At 36.9% G+C, this 26,062-nt stretch overlaps 1 protein-coding gene across 1 annotated transcript in view; it reads right to left on the bottom strand.

Annotated features, from left to right (window-relative positions):
* Positions 1-26,062, bottom strand: part of LOC129749140 (uncharacterized) — a 389,660-nt gene that overhangs the window by 246,820 nt on the left and 116,778 nt on the right. The window contains exon 2 of the mRNA XM_055744027.1: positions 11,312-11,353. The gene's annotated coding sequence lies outside the window, so the exon portion shown is untranslated. The remainder of the gene's footprint in view (positions 1-11,311; positions 11,354-26,062) is intronic.

Genomic DNA, 26,062 nt, shown 5'->3' with positions numbered 1-26,062 from the left:
TGTGTAGAAATCGGTCGAAGTCAGTTAAAAAGAAACTGATGATTAACTGTCAATCCATTTCTACTTGTTTTGACCTCTTTCGACCAAACTTCATTGAACAGACTTTCATTGAGCCAAAAATTCCCGACTTTTTGAAAGAATTTCCGGCTTTTTCCTGCATTTTCCCGCATCTCACATTTTCCCGGTGGATTTAAAATCCCGTCTTTTCCCGCTTTTCCCGAATGAGTGGCTACCCTGTTTCTAAATATCTGGACAATTCTGGACATTTTAAAGAACACTTTTAAAAAATCAGGACAATTTGAGAGTTTTTCAAAATGGTCCTCGCGAATCAGTACAAATTCTGAAAAAACAGAACACCTGGCATCTCTGATCAAAGCTCCAAAAAAAGTGTAATATTTTCATTTCTGTCGCCAGATAGTTCTATTCGTGTCTCTCGTTTTTTTTTAAGTGCTCTGTATCGGTTAAAGTATATCTGGTTTTATCTCAAATTTATTTATTTAATTTGAAAAACCAAGCTGTCAATTAATTTTCAAAATTTTCAAGTTTTGCTAGAATAAATATGAATTAATTTTTTGAAGACTTAAATACAATTCAAAATCTGCTAATATGCCTCCAAAAAAATATTTTCAAGTGTTTTTTCTAATTGATTTTATTGTCCGGATTTTGTCTGCGTTGTGAGGTTCAAAGCTTTTTTAAAGTTACTTTTTGTATTAGCTGTTCTAATAAACTGAGTAGATTTTGGATCATTTTCGAATTTCTCAAACTCTGGGGTCTTGAAAGCTTCGTATTGGTTCAAAACTCATCATTGTGCTGAAAAATCAACATAATTTTAAAGAATTTATAAATAGGTACAAAAACCATGAGTGAGCTCGGTTTCACAGAAAGAAAAGAAATGATGCTGATTATTCAGTACAAAATATTCAATTTTCCCATACAAACATAAAAGTTCAAATTTACTCATGTAACTGTTATTTAAAATTTTTTCAAAAAATCATGAATGAGTTTGAACCAAAACGAAGCATTTTAGACGCCAGGGTAAGAGAAATTCAAAAATGACCATAAATCGACTCAGTCTACTGTTTTTGAATGTTTCAAACCTTTTTAAACAGGTTCTTTAAATCCAATCAGTTATACCTTGTAGTTATTTAACAATGTTTAGTTAGTTGTTTAAGCTATCAAAAACACTATAGATAGCTCAAGGTTTCCAGAATGTTTTCTGCACACATCCGGGCTGAAAAAATCCGGGCTATTTTTTATCTAAAAACCAGCAAAAATCCGGCCAATTGATTTCAAAATGTTCAACCAAAAATCCGAGCAGGCGAATCTACAAAAATCATGAAAACTTCATTAACTTGAAACATTTTTTTTAAAATCAACACTCAACAGCAGATTGTTAAACGAATTTTAGGCTTCCAAAAACCTTTCATGATTGATTTTATAAAACTTGTTCGAAAAATTTCGCTTGAGACGCATAGATAAATTGATTTTTATGTTGCAACACAGTTTGTCCGGAAGACACAGGGCAATCTGGCAAGCTTAGGATAGTTTGAACTTGCAACTATTTCTCAGTGTTTTTAAAAAATGAATATAGTTTTGAATAATTTTCACAAAACTCATATAGTTATAGTTCAATGGTTTTTATCCTTCATAAAATTCTTCCAAAATAAGCTGACGAGGAATATAATTTTTAAAAAGTTTTTTTCGAACCAAATCAAACCTTCATAGTAAGAACCGAATTTTAAGTGGTTTTCTGCATAGCTTTGATGAGTTCAACGACTAAAAACATGTTAGTTTTTCGATAATTTTTCCATCCATAATTGGGTTAGAGATTTTTTTGCAGTGTTTTTGCTGTATCATCAGCAAATTATTTAGCTGTGTCTTGAAGTTGTAAATTGCTGAGATCGTTCATATAGAAAATAAAACAGGTATATCGGACCAAAATTAGCTTAGCTTAGCTTGTTTGCCTACTCATATCCACCTTAAATCCAGGTATATTGGACCAATATTACATAGATAAGTAAGGCTTCAATTTTATTAAATTTGATTTCAACTTATATCAGAAGAAAGTAAAAAAAAAAAAAAAGTTCGCAGAGCGAGGAGTGCATTAAGCAGAATGAACTACAAATGGTTGTCATAATAATTTATTATTGCAAACAACTTACTCGTGTTATCGGTTAGATTTTAGTACCGTTTGGCACATTTTGCCATAAAGCACGGTTTGTTAAATTTCGAGCAAAATTCATGGAACGATTTCGCTAAGACACCTTATTTGGGGGAGTCAAACAGTTGAACGTCGAAACACTCCGTTCAGTTCGTGTGTGGTCATTCCATCAACAGTCGGACCCGAATATTGTCTTCCATGTTTCTAGACGGCAAACGCCATAATGTGTTCCTAGTAGATTTTATGGTTCACAAAAGCATAAACTTAGTAGAAAACATGTCTTTTTACGACGGCGAGCGCTTAAGAACCGAATCGCCCCAGGTCGGGTTCGTCGCCTAATTTGCTCAAGTCACTGGGTTAATGAGACGGCCCTCCATCGTTTGGAGCTTTTCTCCCCCACTTACGGCCAGTCTCCATCCAAAAATTAATTTAAGCAAAACGGACTGGCTCTGGCGAATCGTTTTCGTTCCGTATGCCAAAACTGGATCGTGCCATGGCATGTTTTCAAGCGGGCCCACAAGAACGTTCTGAATTCGTTAACGGGAGGCCCACAGTTACACGGTTCCATGAGCGTGACTTGCGTTTGCCGGAACGCGCCATTTGACCTGGCTGGGTGCGCTGCTGTAGGCTCCATTGAAAAGAACTTTGTAGTTACCTACCTAAGTTAGTACATAGTGTGGAGTGAGAATTGGCCAAATCTGCATCAAAAGTGTCTGACACGACTGTCGCTCACTCCGGGTTATTAATTAACACCTTTCAAGGGTATGGGTTCAATCAAATTATGGGGAACTGAACAATCGCCCATTAAAGATTATCGCTGCAACAATTTCTGTCAACTCATTGAAACCTTCGAAAGAGACCTGCTACCTTTTATTCAATACCTTTCAACTGCGCAATTTTGAATTCCAAATTCTCAATCCAAATCAAAATGTATTATCAAGTATAACAGCTCCGTATTAAAGGTACGAAAACTTCTTTTTTAAGTGTTTTTAATGAAGAACAATCACTTGAAATTCAAATTCAAAAACAAAAATCAGTTGATTTTATTTAAATATACGTGATATTGAATAAAAGTTCATGATATGATTTATATGTCAAAGCAAACATAAAACTTACTTAAATCTTCATAAAATTTAGTCTTGTCAAATGAATAACACGGAAATGCAAGGTGTAATCTGTTCAAATAAGGTTGGGGAGTAAAAAAAGAGATGTTCCTAGTTTACCTGAAGAAATATTCTCAGATGTATTTTCATGTTTCAATGTCCAACTTTTTTTTTCACAAAAAGCAAAACACATGATTCCGTTTATATATAATTTACCGCAATATTTTAGTTTTCTTCCATCTAAGCAAAAAAAAGAATATACTGTATGGTGAATATAACGTCTGCAAAAATTATTTAATGTTATTCAGTATTTTAACCTTGAATACGATTTTTTTCAAATTACATATCTATTTTATACATAAACATTGATTTCAGTCTGTCTGTCTGTTCCCTATAGACTCGAAAATTAATGAACCGATTCACGTGAAACATGGCAAGTGGAGGCTTCTGAGGCCGGGGAAGGTTCCTATAATAGTTTGGAACCCCTCCCTCTCGATGGAAGGGAGGAGGGACTCTCTAATAAAAGTTGTAAGTCTTCATAAATCGAGAACTGATCAAGCAAATGGAACTGAGTTCGGCAAGGTTGTGTATTTCCGTACGAGAAATGTTTCTATGATGGTTTGGTTTCACTCCTTTTCTTCAGTGGGATGATAGGAAGGGGGGAGGGGGGCTCTCTTACTATTTTTTTCATAACTCGAGATTTAATCATGCAAAGGGAACCAAATTTGGCATTTAAGGGTTTTTCGAAACGAGAAATGTTTCTATGGCTATTTGAGACACCTCCTTTCTTCCAGCAAGTAGGATGAAAAGGGTGAGGAGGCTTACATACAATTTTTATACAAAACTCGAGAACTTATCGAGCAAATGGAACCAAATTTCGCATGGGAGGGTATTTGAATACTTAAAATACTTCTTTGAGTGTTTGGTATCCCTCCCTGGAGGAAAAGGGGGAGGGTGGATCTCAGGGGGTCTCTCCCTTGCAATTTTCAGCATAACTGGAGAGCTGATCTAGCAAACGGAACCAAATTATGCATGTGAGGGTATTTGAATACAAAAAATGTATCTATGATAAATTGAAGCCCTCCTTTCTTTCAGCGGGAAAAAATTAAGGGAAAAAGAAGGCTTCCGTACAAATTTTTTGAATTACTCGAGAATTAGAAGAGGAAAAGAAATCAAATTTGGTATCAAAGAGTATAAGAGTACGAACAATATTTCTATGAATTTTAAGTTCTTCCCCTCCATTCAATGGAGAGATGGGGAGGGGTATTGCACTCCCTCTCAAATTTATGCTTAACTGAAGAACTTACAATGCAAATAAAACTGAATTTGGTATGGAATGGTATTTCAATAAGAGAAATATTTCAATGTGAAATAATTCCTTTCTTGCAGTAGGAGGATAGGGTTGATAAAACTAGGAAGGGAAGAAGGTTGTGAAAGATAGAAAGAAAGGAGGGGGCTGTCTTACAATTTTGTGCATAGTTGGAGATCTAATCGAGTAAATGAAATCAAAGTTGGCATGGGAGAATATTTGGGAATCATAAATGTTTCTACGATTATTTGGAACCCCTCCCCCTTTCAATGAAGGAATAGAAAAGGGAGAGGAGGCTTTCATATAAATTTTTGTATAATTGAAAAACAAATCAAGCGAATGGATACAAGTTTTGCATGGGATGGTATTAGGGTATGATAAATGTTTCCCTGAATCCTCGGTATCCCTTTACCCTTCCATTGAAGCGATAGGAAGAGGGAAAAGGACTCCTGTAAAAAAATTTACTATTACTGGAAAACTTCCGAGCAAAAGTAATACAAGGGATATTTCTATGATTATTTGATACCCATCCCTTCTTTTTTATGAAGATCGGAAGTAAGGAGGGAGGCTCGTTGACAATTTGTGTACAAAATTGAGAACTCATCTAAAAAGGAGGGATCAAAGTAACCAACAGGTTGGCAAGACGTGAAAAATTTTTGCTCTTTCTAAAAATTTTTGAAGTTGTCCCCGAATACTGAAAATCCTCTAAGTTCCGGTGGAGTTGATCATTGCAACGTGGAATGAAGTCGGATTTGTTGTGGTTTGGCCGAGGTGATTTTATACCCAGATTTACGGTGTCACAGCAGAGCAGCCCAAATCTCCGGATCGGCTTGAGGTCAATGGATCCCATTGCCAGGTATCAGAAAAGGGGTAGGCTTGATAGTGGCACGTTATCCAAACAAACGGGAAAATTGTGCCTAACAATAACGATGTTGGAAGCTTGGATGTTTGGATTTCACAATTCTTGGACCCCGATTCAAAGCTAAGTGTCGTTTTTTTTTTCCAATCTATTGCATAACACGTAAATTGGTGTTTTTTCATCTAAGCTTCCGCTTATTTATACAGAACTGAACAGAGACAAAACAACAGAAAATTTGACTAAAGATAGATCTTTAATGGCCCGAAGTTATTTTAGGTCAAGATGGGTCATAGTTTTGATAATTCCGATTAAGAATATCTATGTTGAAAAATTGAGACATTTGCCGAGCTTTTTTTTCGTATACTTATATTTTAATCGTAAATTTTTCTATGATATTTGTGTTTAAATCGTCAATCAAAAAATTATCGAATTTTCATGTTCATTTATCGTCGCTTAACTTGTTGCAATTCAAGTTAGGATTTTCATAGAGAGCTCTCAAATAAAAAAATCGGTTAAACGTCAACTTGATATGCCATTGGATTAAGCGACTATATAAAATAATTATTTTTAAAAATTAAAGCTTATACTTGGTAAAAGTCGTTAACTTTTTTTTATCACCATTTAACCTTACATACTCATGCCTGCTAATGAACTGAAAGCATTCTATAGAAGCTTTATGAGTCAGGAAAACAAAATTTATTGTTCACCGTAACACTAGTCAAAAGTGTCTCCCAATCAATTCCTTCAACTTCTCTCCCAACTGAAATTGTTTTGCTAGGATGCAGAGGTAACCTCGGTCCTAAAGCACAAAATAGATCTTTCATCCTTTTCTCTTTCTTCCAATCTATCTATTGACTACCAGGACGTGGCCGGCGCCGTTATTGACGTTAAAAGAGAGAGCATCAGTTTTGAGCAGTGTGAATGAGCTGCTAATCCCAAGCACCATTCATTTGACCTCTGAATAGAATTGATGGCTTCGGTCAATCACGGAGTAGCAACCATTGGCGATGTGGAACTTGTTCTACTGAGCCACGCCAGCGATCGTGGAGCTCGAAATGATTGTTATCATAATTAGATTTTTGAACAAGTCATGCATACATTTTCTTCAACCATGCATTTCGGGTTTTACAGTTTAAGGTGGATGTGAGTAGTTAATCAAGCTAAGCTAAGCTAAGCTAAAATTGAGAACTCATCTAAAAAATAGAGAGCTTTTGAGTACGACAAAATCGGTATGTTTATAAGATAGATAGCCGTTTCTTATAAACATATCGATTTTTTCAAGAAGTGGAGGATGGAAAATATAAAGGGAAGGGGAGCTCCCATAAAGCTATTTTTAGCATAAAATTGAGCACTTAATAATCAAAAGGGACCATCATTTATAAGCGAGGTGGTTTGCGTACGAATTATTGTGGACCCTTTTTTTAGGTTAGTAGGTAGGTAGGAAGGAAAAGAGACAAATTTATTCTTATTTTATTTGGATAACTCGAAAACTTATCCGAAAATGGAGCCATATGTGGCATTGTGACGTTGTTAAGGTGATTAAAATTAGGTGAGGTGGTGACAGTTTGTGAGCCCCTTTAGCCAACAAAAACCAAATAAAAAAGTCCGTGAGCCTTGAAATCTTTGGAAGAAGGAGAGGGTGAAGAATCAATACCAACAATACACAAATTATGTCATAACTAAAAAACTCATGAAGCTTACAAAAAAACAGTAAACATTTCAGATATTGGTAAACAAAGCAAAGCATAAAGTTAAGCAAAGCAAAGGATCAAGTTTAACTAAATAAGGTAAAATCATTTCCAGCTGCAGTTCTCATTTTAAAATGGATGTATACCAACAAAAAAATTATAATTTTTTTTGCTAATTTTATTATTTTTAGAAGGTGTAGCAAAGCACACCGTGTCAGCTAGTTTCATATAAATAAGAAATTGAGAAACTCAGTACTTGAAGCAAATATAAAATTTATATCCATTTGTTCGTAATGAGTTATTTGTTCGTAATGAGTTATTTGTTCGTAAAAAGGAGTTGTCCCATGATATGTTTATTTGTGAGTTTTTTCTAGAGTATATTTGATACAAATCCGAATCAGCGAAACATTTTCCCGATCTATAGAGTGACCAAATTCACTCAATGCAATGCTACTACAAATTTAGGATTCTGAGGATACTGTGAAGGAAGCGGAAGGTTATTCTTCTTTGAAACCGATCTAAATAGCTAAATTTGGTTTGTCTAATGTACATCTTATCACAGTCGGAACAATTAATTTTGTACACACCAAATCTATGAAGGAGATCTACTGGATCATTATTGTTTCTCATAGCAAGTCCTTCTCATTTGCGTTTTCATCATTTTTCAGTTTATCGCTGGAATTACTTTAATTTTATCTGTAGTTTCAAGAGAAAACTTTGTTTTCAACACTTTTTTTTCTGATGAACATTGAAAAAAACCTCAAGTAAATTTGTCTCATTGAACGAATGATTGCAAGTTGGTCCCATATGGCATAAATCATCGCATGTCGGTCCCACAGCCATAAGGGCCCAGCAAATGATTTTCAACAGAACGTTGGACTTTTAGCGCTTTTTCAATGCCGCTTTATTAATTTCAACAAAAACGCAAATTGGACGGACTTGCTATAAGTGTCAGTTTCGTCGATCTTAAGCTGGATTTCAGTTGATTATTTGAGCTAGTGAACACTAGTTCAATTTCATACTTTGTCAACTTTCCTTACAAGTCAAGAGCGTTGACACTGTTGAATCTCATGGATCTTCGTTGAAACTCTTCGGAATGGGAGTTGAAAAAATTTAAATTTAAATTTGAATTTTATTAGCCATTTAGAAAATATATTAAAGCTCTTCTTCTCTTCCTTCGGTTGAGAGAGGAATGGAGTTCATTCGATGGATCATGTGATGAAACGCCGCCGTCTTATGGTAAAACGATTGGCTGGAGGTGCTTGGTATTACCCTCATGGTATTCGTCGGCTTTCTGTAAATTTTGATTTGGAATAGGCCTTCATCTCTTCATACAAGAATATCCAGGGAAGGTAATTTCCTGTCTTTTTCTATTTCGCAAGTTAATTTGATATTCTTATGCAAACCGTTTATTAGAAGTTCTTTAAGAAAATCTTTGTTTATTACACAAAAAAAAATTCCTCGACGTATCGCCACCATTTTCAAGTTATAAAGCATGTTTTTCAAGAGTTTCTTCCAAACGAGCCAAAAATTTATCAGTAGATTTCAAATCGTGTTTCCAAAAATCTTTCATGATTATTTTAATGAGACTTGAAAAAAAAAATTCATCTTGGATGTATAAATAAAAAATTATTCAACACAATTTGCTTTTTTAAAATTTGATTTAGGAATGAGAATGAGAATAAACTTGGGCGAAATCCGGGCAACTGGGCCGAAACGGACTTTTCTCAGAATCATATTAAATATTCGGTCAAACCTGAATAAATCCGGGCAATTTGACTACCTTATTATAAGCGTAGAGCAAAGTTACAACATACAAGGCCGTATTAAGAGGGGGGGGGGGGGGCATGTGAAGTCATTTCCCAGTCCTGGCCTCTGACTCAAGCCCCCCCCCCCCCCCCGAAGAAATTTTTTTTAAAACTTTATTTCAATCATGCTGCTTTGAGTTCGATGAAAGAATGAAAAAAACTAGAAAATTGGAATTAAATCGAAAAATATACCGGCTAAGGGTATCCCCATGAAATAATATACCGAATTGTTTCATTCTAATACATATTAAGGGTGGCTCGCTATACATTCATAATCGAGCCATTTGAAAACTTGACAAGAAAGTGAGGAAAAATACCTAATTTTTTCATCGAAACAAATTAACAGCGTTCAAATCATGTTTCAAACTCCCAAAAAGCCAATTAACCCATTTAGCTGAAGCTAACCTTTAAAGAAAATGAACCTTACTTGAATTCATACGGACCTTTTTTTATAAATATTATGACAACCGTACTTTGTATCTCTTGTCCACTTTTCTTTGAAAACCTTCACATGTCCGAATAAATCCGAGGAATCTGGAATGCTTACCAAATAAATAATATGTAATTTTCTCTTAACAGTTCAATAAAGAACATATTTTAGGAAGTCTCTGTGAATCAAACGTTGTGTTTTGTGCATGATAAATTTATTGTTAGAAAAGATAGAGTAGGAAACGTCAATCGTATTATGTAACTTGGAAATTGTACACTATGTTTGTTACGTTAATTAATTGATTTAATTTTAAAAAAATATGATATAAAATTTTGAATTTCACTCTTGAACTCTTATATCTGTCTCTCCATAGAATTTGAATTTAATTCTTTTTCTTCTTCTTTTAATTTCGGATTCTAAGTCATAAATCTTAATGGTTCTGCCCAATTGTAAAAAGGGGAAAATTTGATCTGTTTTCGATGAAGCACACACTAAGCGATCAATGGTGGAATGAAATAAATGTTAATGTCTATCTTTAATTTTGTTTAACAGAAAATTTATGTTGGTGATTGAGTTATTGGCAAAGTACGATTTGAATTTTGCATTTGGCAGCTGTAATCAAAGTTTTCATTTTAGATTTGGTGGTTAAAAAGCCTTTCCGCAATGTTTGCGCATGGTGTATTAACAATTATTGTTTGAAGATATCAGAAACTACCTTCTATTTAAGCAGATATAATGGCCAGATACTGAACTCGTTCCCAGTTCCTGTTCATGTTTAAAATATTATGTATTCTATGGTATGGCATATGAAAGAAAAACCCGGGCCTGACATCATACAAAATTTGTGTCTGTAAATAAATTTGTTTTTCGAATCACTTGTTCAACAAAATTTATTCAGGAAATTCTAAAAAGAAAGACTTACTTCAAAAAAGTTTCAAAGTATTCATCTCTGAACACAACAAACAATATCAAATCTCTCAAACTGAAGTCTGTTCACCGTTATATTTCTTGGCTAAGGAGAGGCAGAATTATTTAATCTCACTGAGACACATCAAGAATCTAAAATTCTAAATACATTTCAAATCGAAAACTTTACTAATCTCAAGTTGTCATACAACATTTTAGGGAATTGTTTCTTTTTTTAACTAGCTTAGTGCTATTTTTCAAGTTTTTTTGCCATTCAAGTCTCAAACTGAATACTTATATTCATTTAGTATCTTTCGACATTTAGAAGAAATAATTGTTCTGCTTTGTACGATGTAATTATATGTTGTTATGCGAACTATGCGACAGTACATTCGAAATAATTAACGAAAATATTCAAAACTGTTATTTCTTTTATTTTTCCACAAGATAACTTACTTCCTCTTCTTAATGATCTTGAATTGAAAAAAAGTTCTTAATGCACATTCATCCTTTTTGCATTTCGAAAGTCCAAAAACGATAGCTCCGCAACATGCCAAGCTCCCACGTGCTTGACCCACATTATACACCTACCCATTCTCAGCTTGATCTGAAAGCATGTGTCGGAATCCAACTGATAAGCCCATTCTGAAAAGCCGAAATAGCTCCAGTTTTTTGCGGAATTTTCTTTTTAGCACCGAAACTGTGTCATCAGAATGGTTACGTTTTGCTTTTACCTACACTATCCACTTCATTCTGTAGTCCAAGTCGTCCCTTCGACCTTTCTCTTCCAGAATTTTAATTGGAGAACCTGTGCACTTGGGTTTTTTCGTTTTGGTTCTTGTTCGACTGAATTTGCAACCCCCGTCTCTGGTGAAAGGTACACTCATGTCCATAATTTATGTGATTATTGTATGAAAATATTGTATGGGTCTCTCATTGCGAGAAAGGTTCCTTTCCCACCGTTTTTGAGTTGCTTTTGTGGATTGATTGTATAGGGATCTTTCTTGTGATATGTGTTTTTTTCTGGATTAGCTGCCAAATACTCACCAAAAAAAGTTGACCGAGTCAGCAGAACCTGCAGCACAGTTTCTGGAAGAAGAAAAAAAGCAGATAAAGGTAATTTAATCAAGAGGATCATTCATGTTTTATAGGAGTTAATTGAGGGAACGCTATAAATCGGGTGATATTTTCGATTGGATGGCACTTGGAGCGGTTTTAAAACATGAACTTTCTTATCTGATTGCACACAAGAGAAGAGGAATCACATTCTGGGACTGATTCCAATAATGGAACTTTTAATCTGCGAAATTGAGCCTTTTTATTAATTTATTTCTTATCTCTGTACATATGTTAATCCAAGTTCTGTAGTTCCCAGGGAAGACTCGACAGGTGGCATAATTTCAATCGTGGTTTCAAAAGTATGACAAAATATGCAAATTTGTCGTCAGCCTTCCATCAAAAAAGAGATGTGCTACTTTTCCGTCCCTTTCTGCACCAAATAATAATACGACCATTTCGAGAGCTGTCAGCAGCAGAAAATGAGGAAAAGAACTCATGCCACAGGCCTTCAAAATGCTAAAATGCTGGCAACGAACCATACTCGAAAGGCGCCATTTGTTCCGGTAGATGTCGTTTTATTTCTTTTGCAATTGCAGCAGCTGCAATATCCATTCATAGTCATGGCTTGAATGCAACTCAGAGCCCCAACGATGAACGAAGCACGGAAGTCATGTTGCAACAAAAGTGCATACGGCACCCCCAACAAAACCAGCGTTCGTGAGTTTTCTAGCTCCAGTTAAATGCGATTTGTTGCACTTGACGATTTTTGTTCATTACTAGGAAGTGGTTATTGTTGGGGGTTTTGTTTACTTACTTACTTACTTTACTTAATGATCCCGCGCCGATCCACCGGTGCATAGGGCCGTTGTAAAAGACCTCCACTGTTGACGATCCGGAGCCAGCGTCTTCACCTGGTCCCAGTCAAGATTCTCGTCGACAGTTCGGATTTCAGCGGCTAGGCTTCGCCGCCACGAGTTTCTGGGTCTGCCTCTTCTTCGATGACCTTCTGGATTCCAATCTAGCGCTTCTCTGCAAATCTCGTTTTCATCTTTTCGCAGTGTGTGCCCAATCCATCTCCACTTACGTTCCCGAATCTCGATTTCTAGCGCCCTTTGATGACACCGGCGATGTAGTTCCTCATTCGAGATCCAGTTGCCAGGCCACCAAGCGCGGATGATATTCCGCAGGCAGCGGTTTACAAATACTTGCAGTTTTCGCGTCGTCACCGCATATGTGCACCAAGTTTCGCACCCGTACAGCAATACGGATTTGACGTTTGAGTTGAAGATTCGGATTTTTGTTCGTAGAGAGATCTGGCGTGACCGCCAGATGTTTCGGAGACTCGCAAACGCAAATCGGGCCTTTCTGATCCGGGTTTCGATGTCTTTCCTGGTACCACCATCAGGCGTTATCTGGCTACCAAGATACTGGAAGCACTCCACTTTCTCCACTTGTTGCCCAGCTACCATGAAACTGGAGGGATTTGCTGTGTTGATCTCCATAGACTTGGTCTTTCCGACATTGACTTTGAGACCTGCTGCCTTGGAACTTTCGGTGAGGTCGTCGAGTTTGCTCTGCATATCCGGTTGTGTTTGGGCGAGCAAAACAATATCGTCAGCCAGGTCAAGGTCGTTCAGTTGCTCCATTGTTGTAGGATTCCACGGCAATCCTCGGTTCGGTGCACAGTCGATCGATCCAGTCAGAATCTCATCCATTACGATGAGAAAAAGTAGCGGTGATAAAATACATCCTTGTCTCACTCCAGCAGTTACCGGGATTGGTTCGGACAAGACACCATCGTGCAAGACCTTGCATGAAAATGCCTCGTATTGTGCTTCGATGAGATGGACTAGTTTCTCTGGGACCCCTCGTCGCCTTAGAGCCGCCCAGATGTTTTCATGGTTAAGTCGGTCGAATGCTTTTTCGAAATCAACGAACACCAGCAGAAGAGAGTCCTGGAATTCGTTGATTTGTTCCAGTATGATTCGTAGCGTTGTGATGTGGTCCACACATGATCTTCCGGATCGGAATCCAGCTTGTTGCCGTCGGAGTGTAGCGTCAATTTTCTCCTGGATCCTGTTCAGGATCACTTTGCAGAGTACTTTGAGGGTTGTACAGATCAACGTTATGCCTCGCCAGTTACCGCACTCTGTCAGGTCTCCTTTCTTCGGGACCTTTACGAGGATACCCTGCATCCAGTCGGCCGGGAATGTTGCAGTATCCCAGATGTCGGCGAAGAGACGGTGCAACATTTGTGCTGACAGGGCAGGGTCGGCTTTCAGCATTTCAGCAGGGATGCAATCGATCCCAGGTGCTTTGTTGGATTTCATGTTCTTGATTACCGCTTCTATTTCAGCCAGCGAAGGCGCTTCCGAGTTGACGCCATTTATGCGACTTACTGTTGGCGCTTCGAGCTGCGGATTCTGTTGGCCATCGCTATTCGTGACTCGGAAGAGTTGTTCGAAGTGCTCAGTCCATCGTTTGAGCTGATCTGTTCGATCGGTCAATAACTGACCTGCTCGGTCTTTCAGCGGCATTCTTGCATCTGTCCTTGCACCACTGAGGCGGCGAGAAATGTCATAAAGTAATCGGATATCTCCATTGGCGGCGGCTCTTTCTCCCTCTTCGGCTAGGGAGTTTGTCCAGGCTCTCTTGTCTCGTCTACAAGCTCGTTTAACTGCCTTTTCCAGCTCCGCATATCGTAAGCGGGCGGCTGCTTTGGCTGACCCGGTACATGCCTGCTCAATTCCGACTTTCGCCTTTCTCCGATCATCGACCATCCTCCAAGTTTCATCCGACATCCATTCACTTCTTCTTCCACACACTTTACCAAGAGTACCATGGCTCGTCGTGATAAAAGCATTCTTGATTCCACACCACTGTTCTTCGACTGTTCCGTCTGTTGGCAATTCCGAGGCTCGGGATTCTAGCTGTTCAACGTATGCCCTTTTCACCTCTGGATTCTCCAACCGGCGGACGTCGTATCGACACCCGACTTTCTCCTCGCGCCGTTGGACACGCGCAACTCTCAGTCGTATTTCGCCAAGGACGAGGTGATGGTCAGATGCAATGTCTGCGCTTCGTTTGTTACGGACATCAAGAAGGCTCCTTCTCCATTTTCGGCTGATGCAGATGTGGTCAATTTGATTTTCTGTTCGGCCATCTCGGGATACCCAAGTGACCTTATGTGCTGGTCGATGGGGGAAGAGCGATCCACCGATCACCATGTTGTTGTTGCCACAAAATTCTACAAACAGCTCTCCGTTTTCGCTCATCTGTCCTAGACCATGGCGCCCCATGATGCGCTCAAGGTCCTGATTGTCGGAGCCAATCTTTGCGTTGAAGTCGCCCAAATGGATTTGAATGTCACCCTTCGGAATTTTCTCTACCACGCTGTTCAGTTGACTGTAAAACTGCTCTTTCTCCTGCAAGTCGGCAACGTCAGTTGGCGCATAACACTGGACCATTGTAAGGTTTCTAACCCGTGTTCTGAATCTGGCTACGATTATTCTTTCGTTTATTGGTTCCCATCTAATGAGGGCCGCGTAGGCCTGCGGGCTTAACAGGAAACCAACTCCTCGTTCCCGAGTAGCGTGTTCTCCTCGTATGCCAGAGTAAAGCAGGACTTGCCCGGATTGTGTCTTGTGTTCTCCAGTATTAGGCCAACGGACTTCGCTCAGTCCCAGAATTTCAAGCTTGAGGCGGCTAGCCTCTCTAGCAAGTTGTTCCAGTTTGCCTTGTTGGGCAAGGGTTAAAACGTTCCAAGTTCCAATTCGTGTCCGTGTTTTCATGCTAAAAGTCGTTGCCAAAGTTCCAGGTCGGTCATTTCTTTCGGATTCCGTAACAATTTCAAGTCGGGAACAGTAGGTTGTTAGCCTAAAGTCCCTATCCCGCGATGGGGCTGCCATCTTGGCCTTAGCTGGCGGGAGCCGCATTTCATAGATTCAGCCGCTCGCTGCGAGACAGACGCTGCTTGAGCCGCCCCTGACCTGGAGAACAGACGCTCGGTTGTTGTTGCACGCCGCCCCTGACCTGGGGAACAGACGCGTGCGGCCACCTTCTCAGTCTGCATGCGACCAAAGCATCCACCGGGGTTGGGTACCCGATCTCCGCTTAGGTTACTCGCACCCCAGCCGGCACCGCGGGGAGGTAGAGATAGGAGTTGTGAATAAGAGGTGATATGACCACTATGGGGTCTCGTGTTGCACATTATCCACCATTTACCAGCTTAACAATAAAAATCTAAACCTCTCATTTTCCGGGTTTGGTTTACATCTCATTGCTCATGAATGAAATATTTTTTTTTTTAAATTGTTGATTTTTTTCCCGATGAACAAATTTTGAATAAATATCCTTCGGTCAAATTAACAAAAAAAAAAAGATCAATGAAAAATTGACATACCCTATTAATAGTTGCAGGTTGCATTTTTGTTCGGTCAGTTGCCCATGTTTCCGACCGAATCTCTAATCTGGAAACGATTTATTTGGAGGTGCATTCATTCTTGCAGTTGCACTTTTAGACGTGAATAATAAAGAGGCAGGCGTCATAAGATTGTTGTTGTATGTATCTAGCCCGAGCGCGCATGACATGAAAGGGAACAAACGCCGAGCGCGAGCAACAATTATTTATGTATGTATGTCTATTAGTAGATTAATATCTTAATTTTCAACATTCAAGGTGAACCCGTCGAAACAGAAAAGAAACAGAGTAGAATGGGTCGTTCTTTTTTCATTGCTTTGATTTTTGAGGGGGTGCATTCAAAAAGCTACCACTTCATATAAGTTGATCAAGTTTTTTTTATTCGGTCCAATGGTTCTTTTGTAGAATTGCATACGGTGTTAAGCATACATAAATCGTGAATTTAACGGAATTGCTTAGGAACTGTTCCTATTTACTTACAGTCTCTTGGTTTTAAGGATCCATCAAGGTCACTGAATTGTTTGATATATTTTTTAGATTTATTAGACCGAAGAATTGTAGATTGTTTGGTTTCAACCGGGTTTACCCGTTGTTGAAAACTGACCGATTTTTTTCACATCGTTGCAAAACAAAAACGATGTTTTTAAAAATAAACAACAATTATTTTTGTGAAAGCTTCAGAAATTATTTGAATGCTGTTGATATGCTTCGATGAAAAATTTAAGTATGAAGTGATTTTTTTTCTAGTTTCTCTTTTCATTTCTTCGTATAGTGTTCGGTTTTTGCTCTAATTAGCCCGATTTCTGGTCAAGTTTTATTTTTTTTAAGTTTCCCGGAAACTGGCGGCCTGGATGCAAGATAAATTCTGTAACGCTTACTTTTGACCTATAAATGTAACCTTTATAACAGTAAGGACTAATTAATTGGCTAATTAATTAAGGAAAACGTTCATTAACGCTTCCATCATATTGAACGTGGATTAATGCGTTGTTTTTCGCTTCGCAGTTTTTTCGTTTATTCAAATTTCCTGTAATTACCTTTTTCAGCACTCATACTTATATTCTAAGCTATTTTAATACTTATGCCTTCCTCTATAGGCTAAAATTAACGAAGAAATTCATTAGTTTTTATATCTTCTTTTTCAGCGAAAATTGAAAGCAAATATCTTCTGGGATTAGCTTAAAAATGAATTTTCTTCCATTTTACATTGTTTTCTTTGTTTGCAGAGGATTCTAGACATTGTTATGTTCATTTTCAATCAACACCAAGATAAGTGCACCAAAGAATGTTTTTTTTAAATGTGTTGGCAATGACGATTCGCCATTTTATTCAGTTTACCCAGTTGTTTTTCTTTTTTTCGCCAAAATCATGTTAGAAGTATTCTTCACTGTATAACAAATTTGCAGGCATGACACATTTTTTTGCAGAGTTTCTAAATAACACTTCTCATGATATGAAATTTCGCGATTTTTTATGCTTCAAATATTTTTCATCCTGTTTCAATATCTGATACCTGAAATGCATTTTATTATCTATTCCGAATTAAATGATCTTCTTTTCAATTTACATTTCGTTATATTTATCAAAACACGAATTCTTAAGTTCTGTTCAAATTAAATAAGAACATAAACAATATTATTCGAATTCTTCAAATCAAAGGATCAAAAAAATCCTTTTTTAGAAAAGGGCATTCAAAATTCTCAATTTACGAAGAGGACTAAAGTAATTTCAATTTCATATTTGAATACAATTTTTAAATTCAAAGAACGCGTCTTCAGATTCTGTACACAATTTTAGAGACTTTGATTTAGGCTTAAGTAATATTTGATTACATTTTTTTAAACTTTTTTTTCAATAGTTTGACTTTAATTGTGTTCTTGATTTCAAAATAATGTATTATCATCATTATTGAATCATTTACCTGTTTCTGACTTCTGATGCTGAATTTTCATACAGATTATGAGTTTTAGTTCAAAAAAGTTAGCCTTATTTATGTTCTTAATTCCGTTTAGTTTTCAAGCATCTAAGCATGGAAGGAAGATGAGGAGATTTTCTAACGTCTCCTAATTTTAAAATTGTTTTTCTTTGTAACAATGATAAAATTCTCTTGGAATCACATAATTTATGACATTCCATTCTCAAACTAACTGAATATATACATTCTGAACCATTCATAAAATCAATTAAATAAATTTAAATTTGCCTATTCCAAATGTTACCTTGAATATGGAGAGAATATTTTTCAATAGAATATTTAATCGTTATCAAAACAATTAAGAATATTTAAAAAAATTTGTAGTAATATCGATGAATACTATTCTCCTTGAGTAATATGAAATTCATCAATAAGGTTGTAAAATTAACAAAACAGAATAAATTAAGGGTGAATTTTTCCCGCATGTGCCCGGGCTAATTTATTTAGAAACCCCGACAATATCCGGTATTTAATTTCAAAATTTCATTCGTAATTTAATCGAAATCCAGGAAAAAATCAAGAAAAAATCACCAAAATCTTTTTTTTTTCATCAAAACACATAAGTTGATGTTGAATTATATTTCAAGCTTCAAGAAATCGTTCATGATCATTTTTCCTAAAATTTGTTCTATTTCTTGTTTTTACGCCAAAATCATTATAATTGATTAATTAAATGAATTTTTTTGTTTGATTTTGCAAATAAAGTTGATGAAACCGGGCTGAATCCAGAATTTTTTCAACAAAATTGGGGCAACCGGTGTCGAACCCAAGGTTGCCGAAAAAAATCTGTGTATTGACGGAAAAATATTCCGATTTTCTGTGATTTTACCCAAAAATTCTTGTGACGGTTATCTGTGATGCTTTTTTCATTATTTTCATACAAAAATCATGTCAAATTGCGTTTTTTACATATTACTTAAGGAAAATCTATTAATATTACCAATTTTATCATATTTTTCCAATTCAAAGATAATTCACATAAATTTATAGTGACATAAAAAATTGAATTAAAAAAAAACGTCCAACATTTTGAAATGCTGTGAAATCTGTGAATATTTCTAGAATTCTGTGTTCTGTGACGAAAATTGGCTCAAATTTCTGTGAAATTATATATTTTTCTGTTATTACGGCAACCTTGGTAGGAACGGACCTTTCTCAAAATTTTTATATAATATCCGAATTTGCCCAGGTAAAAACGGGCAATTTGGAAAACTTTGGGTTATTCAGATTTAATTTTTTTTAATGCCTATTCCTGAAGCAAAAATACTATTTTCGGAAATAAGCTCTTTTCAGGCTTAAAGCATTTTTTTCACCCCATATAGAAGATTAACAATTACATCCAAGTATCCATTTTACTGGTGCTACGCAGAGCAGACATTTTTCAAGCATCATAGTTGACATGGTTGCTGATTTTCCTTTATCGTCACGTTTCAAATCTCATTTGACTACTAGTCAAGCTTCAAGGGACTGGAAAAGCTTGACTATCGTCATGGATTTCTGTTCATGTGACGGATGTTATTTTTCAAACGACGGTCGTCAAGCAAGTTGACGGCGTCGGTTCGAAGCATTTTATGTATGATTTGGAAAATTTTGTGTATTTGGATTGCTTGTTGGGCGATTTGCCAGTGTCAAAAACAAATAAAATTCGGATTCAAAAAATACTACCAATTGCGGAATTACAATATTGTAAAGGAATTTTAATATAGTTAATTATGAAAGGCAATTTTTTTGCGCATAGTCGATATTGTCCTTCTAGTCCCTAGCGAATTCTCATCGGTCGTGACAGTTGATGTAACGTTCGAAAATGTCCCGGTCCCGGACTATCCTGGACTGATCTCCAACAACGGAAGCGATGATCGTTGTTTTCAGATTTTTTTTTCAGTCACGACCATAACGAAACTTGGGTTTTTTTTTTTCATCTAAACATTATTCCGTCACAGTCAAAAAGACGACGACAGGCTGAAGGCGACTATGATTATTCCGACGCTTCATTTGACTGAAGGTTGAGGCGAGATTGTTTGCTTGGTTACTCAATTGAAGGCGTCTGTTATGAATGCGACTGCTTTAACTTTTTCACAGTCACAGTTTTATGACTGATGACGGTGAATTTTGTATGCTCTGGTGCTACGTGAAGAGTACAGTGGCGATGAAAATGGGCGCAAAAACTTCCTACATGGAGGTGGATGAGTATCAATAAGCATTGATCTCTTTTGCACCTTCCTACTCTGGGTGATTTCAATGAAAAAAAAAAAAAAATGAAAATTGGGTGCCATGCCTTTATTTGATACGATAAAATTTATTTTCAAATTCCACAAATTTTTTTTTCGAAATAACGTTGTGTTTTTCTTCGCGCGGCGAACACAACCAAATGAATTCATTCAAATCGGATGAGCCCTGCAAGAGTTATTCGTGTTTGCACATTAGAAAAAGCGGCCAGGCCCGCTGTGGAGACGGACACCTATACAAAACTGTGCGTCTAAACAAAAAAAAAAAATTAAAACTTATTAAATCTTTTCATGTTAAAGGTTATTACTAACATTTTTTTTAAATATTTTATTTGGAAATTTGCAAATTTGAAATAACAGAGTTGTGAAGCTTTGAAATATGATTTTATTTTATTTACAAAAAAATCTAACAGAATGTAACTCGAAAAATAAAAATATTTGAAATCTGAAAAAATACATGTGATTTTAGTTCTTAGAAATAATCCACATTTTTAATTTTGGGCAAGATTCAAAGACTACCGATGCAAATTGTCAGATAGAAAAAAATGTCCCGATACAACGTTTAAAAAAATCTAATTCTACAATTCAAGGAGTCTTTTAACATATCATTGTAACTTTTTATGGCATCTCAAAATGAAGTCTTTTTTATTTTAAAGATTTTAACTCATTTAATAACTTTGGTGAAGACTGCAAAATTACTGCAAACTTATTATTTAAAAAATATCGAAGATTAAATTTGATTGAAATTTTTTTTTTAATTTCCCCTAATTCCCGAATTTTGTAGTAATGGGAAAAAATTGAACCTAAAGAAAACCTTCCTTAAACTTTTTTTTGTTGATTTTTGAATGGAAACTTTTATTTTCAAAACATTTGAATTTTATTAAAGTTTTTCCATCAAAGTTCTTAAAACTTTTAAATAATTTTTATACATATTTCCAAAAATTATCTTAAAAACAAGATTCAGTTAGGAAAAAACTTCAAAACTTCAAACTTCAAAATCAGCGCCCCACAAATAAAGCAAACTCTGCTCTTAAATTCATTGCACCTTGGAAAATGTTGTAAATTTCTTTGCCTTGTGAAATTAACCAACTTTCTTGAAGACCGTGAGCAGTTTTGACTACTAACGTTACAGATCACAGGTTACTGGTAAGTTTCTTTTTGATTATTTTTCCGATTCAATATAAATGGATAAGAAAAGGAAATTTTAAAAGCTATTCGAAACAAAATGAATGATTGTTATTTCAAAGTTGTTAAACAAATTAAAATCTCACCACCAACACTATAGGAAATAATTGATGTCGCAAATGAAGTGAGAGATCGGAAAAATATGATTTTTAGATTATTTAAATGAATTGAGTATTTTCTAGCTTTTAATCAAAAAATTCTTAATTTGGATGATGGAAAAAAGAATAACACAGTTTCTGAGTTTCAAGTGTGATGATAGTTCGTGATTCAGTTATGCTGTGTTTTACTAAAAACTGAACAAACTGTCAAAATCAATATACAATTCCCTTTTTTTCAAAGCACATCTTATTTTAAAGTTATGAGTATTCTTAAATCATAGTTCAGTTTTCTTCAAATAACGAGTGAGACAAATCACTATACATTTTATGCGTTCTCTCGATATACATATCTTACGAATTATTTTTATCCCAAGCTATATTAACAAATTTATTGAATTGAATTTGGCACAATGTTCCAGCTCTTCTCTCTGACCTTTTTTTAATTTTCCAATTTACCTCACAACATGCTCGCAACGTATTTTCTAGTCTCATTTACAGCACGTATTATAATTTTAATACTTTTTACTCGCTTTATTTTATCACAATTGTCACTTGAGTTGAAATTTCAAACTGTCGTCTCAACTCTTTTCAATAGTTTGTTTCAAAGTATCTTGAACCGCCTTGAGTTTTCATTTTCACCAATATGCCCACTCAACACGCTTCAAGGTGAGATGTTTTCTCAATTCGCTTGAATATTTTCCTCTCACCAAGTATTTTTCTCAACTCGAACTTGAAATTCGAGTCAATGTGATTGGCCGGTCCTCGCAACTCGCCTCCGGTCTCAAGCTGTCCTCTCAACTTGCTGCAAATTGTAATCAAAACGCTTAAACTGTCCTCTCAACTCGCCTTTTAATGTCAAGCTGTCCTCTCAACTCGTTTGAAATTCGCGTCAATATGTTCAGGTGGTCCTCCCAACTCACCTTTCAATCTCAAGCTGTCCTTTAAACTCGCTGGAAGTTGTAATGCAAACGCTTAGGCTGTTCTCTCCACTCGCCTTTTTATTTCAAGCTGTCTCCTCAGTACGCTAAGGCGGTCCTCTCAACTCTCTGCTTTGATTAATTTTCATCTCAACTTTCTTTTCAAATATGATGATTCCAAATCTGACTTGATATTATGGTCTTATCATCTAGCCTTAATTCATATATATCTAAAGTTTAATCCATTCCTCCATCACTAACCGAAAACGCATCTGAAAATCATCAATTGTAGTTAGTTAAAACCACTTCTTCACGAGATAGATATATAAATTACCCATTTCAAAAACGTTCTAGAATTACTTAATTTTAACATTGTTTAAATGAAATTATTTTACCGTGAATCATGGCTACAACTTTTTTTTTGTTACGGTTCGCTTTTTTTCTTCTCGTACTAGGAGTCTCCAATTCCGACTTCCAAAACAGAAAAACCTGTCACGGTCGCCAAATGTGAAGACCGATCCGACGTTCCGAAAAAGCACCGGTGGCCCATTGGGCCGCTATCAGCCGGGGGAACTAATCGATGTATCACATGCAGCGCACTCGCTGACTGACTGGCCGACTCGCGTGCACGCTCGTGTCGGATGACCAAGTTTCGGGTAAATCCATACACACACAACCAAGTCCCAAATGTTCACTCAACTTCTTTTTTTTAACCACCCGTGAGCATAAGGTGCTCGTCTTGCCGTTATCCCCCTACTGCTAGGTTTAATGGATGCTTTCTATTTTTCAATTTAAAAAGTACGTTGAAATGTACAAACTTGAAGTTTTTGCTAGATGGATGGGTAACGGACTTATTTTGGACCAGAGGACCCCTTATTTATCTCTCTTATAAAGCAACTAACCAGTGAAATAATTAGTGAAATGTATTTGAAGCATGGATAATCCAAAATCTGGACGCACTGTTTATAAAACCAAAGCGCTCCTAGTTGTCGGATCTGGAATGTTTTGACAGTACTTTGTTTCAGAATGTTGCCTCTATCAGTGCTGAAAATTTCGTTACGATTTGCTTTGTTTCAAAAAAGTTACACGTTTCCGTGAGATGCATACTCTCGATCAGCAGGTTGTCATAATGGAACTAAGGATCGGAAACTGCGTTTAAAGATGTTGAGAACGATCAAGGTAAACCCGGGGCAGTCGGACTATCACATCGCTAGGAAATTCAATGCCGACCGGTGCACCGTCAGAAGGATTCGTCTGCACGAAGGAATACGATCTTATCGGGCGAGTAAGCAACCAATACGAACATTGGAGCAGAATGTAGTAGCCAAGGACGTGCCTGGAATTTATATAACAAAGTTCTAACGAAGTACGACGGATGTATCCTCATGGATGATGAAACGTACGTGAAGATGGATTATGGGCCGCTTCCTGGCCAGAAATTTTACAAAGCCACTGCACTGGTCGGGGTGATATCCCCGACAAGTTTAAATTCGTTTTTGCCGATAAGTTTGCTAGAGAATGTTTGATCTGGCAAGGTATTTGCCGCTGCGGGCGAAAAACCCCAGTTTTTGTAAAAAAACAAGACCATAGACACCGAAATGTACAATGAGGAGTGCCTAAAAAACGTTTTTTTTCGTACATTAGATCTCACAAAGAAATATTTTTTTAAATTTATTATCGTCTTTGGTTGAATTACCGTCCAGACTAATAGCTTAAATCTAAGAAATTCTGCTAAGTGCTAATTTAAACCTACGTTTACACATATTAAAATCAAACAAGTGACACACTGAGTTAAAACGTTCACAACACTTGTCAATAGGATGATTTCTGCCATATGCGGTACGATGATAGGGTATCCAAAGAAACTGGCGTTGTCGAAGTGACCTTGTAGGAACGTAGATATTGACACGTTGAAGTATGTACGGGGAGTCGACGCGGTGAGTCAAGGTAATAAAAATGCTCATACGGTGGAAGTCGGAGCGGTTCGTTCCACGGGAGACGCCGTAGAGCATATCTGACGAAGCTGCGTTGAACCCGTTCTAGGCGGTTGCATTGTGTAATCTGAGTAGGAGCCCACACCTGGACGGCATACTCCAGTATGCTACGAACTGACGAACAATAAATGGCTTTCAGTGCGTATACGTCGTCGAAACCTTCGGTGTTCCGGCGCAAAAACCCAAGTGCAGCAAATCCTTTTGCAGAGGTGAGCGCAATGTGTTCGGAGAAAGTAAGTCTGTAATCAATTTTCACTCCCAGGTCAAGAATAGACTTCACATTCTCCAAGCAGAAACCTGATAGTTGGTAGTCAAATCTGATCATGTTTCGGGAACGGGTAAAGTTGATGATCTTACACTTTTTAGCATTGGCTTCCATTCCGTTCATTCGGCACCAGTTTTCTAACGAGACAATGCCAGCTTGAAGGGCGAGACAGTCTACAGTGCTTACAATCTTACGAAAAAGCTTCAGATCGTCGGCATACATTAGCGTATCGGATTGAAGAGTTGCACAGAGATCGTTAACGAAGATTATGGAGAGAAGAGGCCCGAGATGGCTTCCTTGAGGTACACCTGATGGGATGGCAAATGTTCTCGAACGTGAGCTGTTGACTTTCGTGAAAGCATGACGGTCGTTGAGGTACGACGCAATCCAGTCAAGTGCCCAATCAGGGAAACCTATACGATCCAGCTTTTCAATTAGTGTTTTATGCGGAACGCGGTCGAATGCTTTCGCAAAATCAATGTAGATAGAATCGACTTGACAACCTTTCTCCATACAGTCACTCAATGAGCTTACGTAGCACATCAGGTTGGTAACGGTCGACCTTTGTTTCACAAAACCATGTTGAGCCTCGCAAATCAAAGATTTAACAGCAGCATATATCCGTTCGTGCATCAAGACTTCAAAAATCTTCGAGAAGGAGTTTAAAATCGAAATAGGACGATAGTTTTCCACGCTGTGAACATTTCCCGATTTATGTATTGGAGAGATTGCGGCAATTTTCCATGCTCTAGGGAACGATCTTTCTGTGATTGAACGATTTAGAACTCTGCAAATCGGGGCAGCTCAAGGTGCAGCACATAGTTTTAAAAATGCGGGAGGTATGTTATCTGGACCAGCACCCTTCGTTGGGTCAGATAACATAGGACCCGTAAAATATTCGCCAAATTTGGCAAGCTGCCACTACAGCAAACAGGTACTACAGTGGTATCGGGCCAACGGGTGGAATTTGTCGAAAAGGACATCAACTCACCCAACTGCCCTCAATTCCGCCCTATCGAATAATTTTAGGTCATTGTCAAGCGGAAGATGAAGAAGAATGGTAGGACGACTCGGGATGCAACAGAGATGAAGAATTGTGGAACAAAATGGTTTCTGAGGTCAAAGAACAGGGTGTCCAAACTATGATGAGTAGTACTCGACGAAAGCTCGAAATTTCATCAAAACAACATCGCAATATTTTTTTTATAACTTTTCCTTTAAAGTGCAATAAAAACCCTACAAGTACAGTAAGTTGAGTACAAAACATTTTTATTTTGTTTACAAAGCTCCGAGATAGATCCTTTTTTATGCCAGATTTAACGTGATCCATGCTTTACAGCCTAGGTTTCATCAGACCCATTCAATTTCGGATGTGTTTGTGTTTAAATACCATTTAACTCTTCGGTTAAGCTCGTAATGGCCATTTTATGTAAGTGATTATCTGATGTGTTTATTCTTTAAAGTGTAGTGTATCTTATCTAGTGAAATCAAGTGATGCTATTTTTTTTAAATCAACATTTTTAAGGGTTCGACTAACGGCAGTTATTGATCATGTTGTGTCTACCTTCTCTTTTTGAAAACTCAAAATTAACATAATCTAAACATTTATAATACAAAATTCCCCCGGAGATTGATCGAATCCTTTCTGAGATTATTATTC

The sequence above is a fragment of the Uranotaenia lowii genome, chromosome 2, assembly GCF_029784155.1.
Source record: "Uranotaenia lowii strain MFRU-FL chromosome 2, ASM2978415v1, whole genome shotgun sequence".
Taxonomy (NCBI): domain Eukaryota; kingdom Metazoa; phylum Arthropoda; class Insecta; order Diptera; family Culicidae; genus Uranotaenia; species Uranotaenia lowii.
The sequence above is the reverse complement of the archived record's forward strand: the minus strand, read 5'-3'. Positions and strand labels throughout refer to the sequence as shown.